This window comes from Melanotaenia boesemani, chromosome 14, assembly GCF_017639745.1.
Source record: "Melanotaenia boesemani isolate fMelBoe1 chromosome 14, fMelBoe1.pri, whole genome shotgun sequence".
NCBI classification, from domain to species: Eukaryota; Metazoa; Chordata; class Actinopteri; order Atheriniformes; family Melanotaeniidae; genus Melanotaenia; species Melanotaenia boesemani.
The window spans coordinates 35,398,684-35,400,096 of NC_055695.1; the positions used below are offsets into that span (position 1 = coordinate 35,398,684).

Sequence of the window (1,413 nt, forward strand, 5' to 3'; positions counted from 1 at the left end):
GTTTTAAAAACAAAATCATATTTAACACAGTTTCTTATTCCGACAGGATCATCATGTTTGTTTACAACTATATATCCTGTTGGGTGAAAAGTGCACATACCTAAATCTAGAGGATGTCACACGCAGCCTCCTTAAGAGGTGCCATTCCTGCAGAGAGCTTTGCTGCCTTGTGCTCTCCTCAGTTCGGTGGGCCATGTCATGTGATGTTTCCAGAGACACCATGTGGAGTTGCTGATGATGGCTCAGTACAAAGCAGCACTTGGTGGGGCCCAAGAAGTAATTAGAGGGAGGTACAGATGGTCGTGGTGTTGCAGTGGAATGCAAACACGTTTTAGGTGGGCTCCATGCTGGGAGGAGATAGGAGAGGACACTTCCTTCTTGAACTTTGCCAAAGGCACTATCCACCAGTGGTATAGCCCCTGAAATCCCCACGGTGGTTATAAGTGGAGCAGTGTCCCTTGGCATCTGTTCATAGGCCTCGTTCAGGTGAAGCACAGTCATGTCTGGGAGCTCGCAGGTCAGGTTTGAGGCTGCTTTGTATAAATTACTCCTGCAATTACAACATAGCGTAATTGTTTTACATGTTCAGTCAAATATTTTATGAGATCAATTCAGTTTAACCTTCTGACCTGCCAAACTTTGGAGTAGACTTTATTCTTAAGAAGTTGTTCACGCTGCTTGTTGGTTTGGTATCATCTACCATGTACTATGTACTCACTGCATCTATGCCTTCTCTTGTGCCTCACTGTTAACAAGCTGTGTGCGATAAGAAGAAGAGTGTGCATGTGTGCATGCTTATAAAGGGAAATTCAATGAAACAGACAAAGGAAAATAAATGAACTATTCTATGTGTAATGTATTACCGGATTCCTTCAGCCAGTCTTCTTTCTTTGGGTCTTGCTGATACTATCACCATCTGATTGGTCGGACCAGGTTTGAAGCCCTGTAAAGAAATGTAAAAGTTAAAGATGAGGTTTTTCTATGTGTGTAACTAACAACATTATGTTAAAAAAATTTGGATTTTTCACCTGAGTACGAGGTTTGTGCCACTGCTGTTCAGAATGTGTGCAGCTTTGTGTTGGGGGTACAGCTGTAAGTCCCTTCTGGCTGTAATCAGCAGACTGATACAGCAAGGCTGCAACATGACTGCACAGGGCAAGCCCAGCAACACATGAACACTGGTACGTCAGCAGCTCAACAGGTTTAGTGTCTTTGAGAACCACCTGTAAAAGAAGTTGATAGAAACAGTACCATGTGAAGTGGTTTTATATCCATGCAGTGAATGATAGCCCTAAAACTGGTATGACTTATAAAAACACAGCAACTAAAGTTGTTAAACTTGTTATATGTTTTAGCCAAATATTCTTATATGTTAAAATACTGAATAGATATAAAATACTGAATTATTTTTGT

At 41.3% G+C, this 1,413-nt stretch overlaps 1 long non-coding RNA gene across 1 annotated transcript; it reads right to left on the reverse strand.

The window, feature by feature from the left end:
- Nucleotides 1-484: 484 nt before the first annotated feature.
- LOC121653544 lies at nt 485-1,063 on the reverse strand. Its single transcript, XR_006012812.1, has 3 exons — nt 1,029-1,063; nt 864-943; nt 485-550 (listed from the first exon to the last, which is right to left on the reverse strand). It is a non-coding gene; the product is annotated as an uncharacterized LOC121653544 (long non-coding RNA).
- Nucleotides 1,064-1,413: the final 350 nt, after the last annotated feature.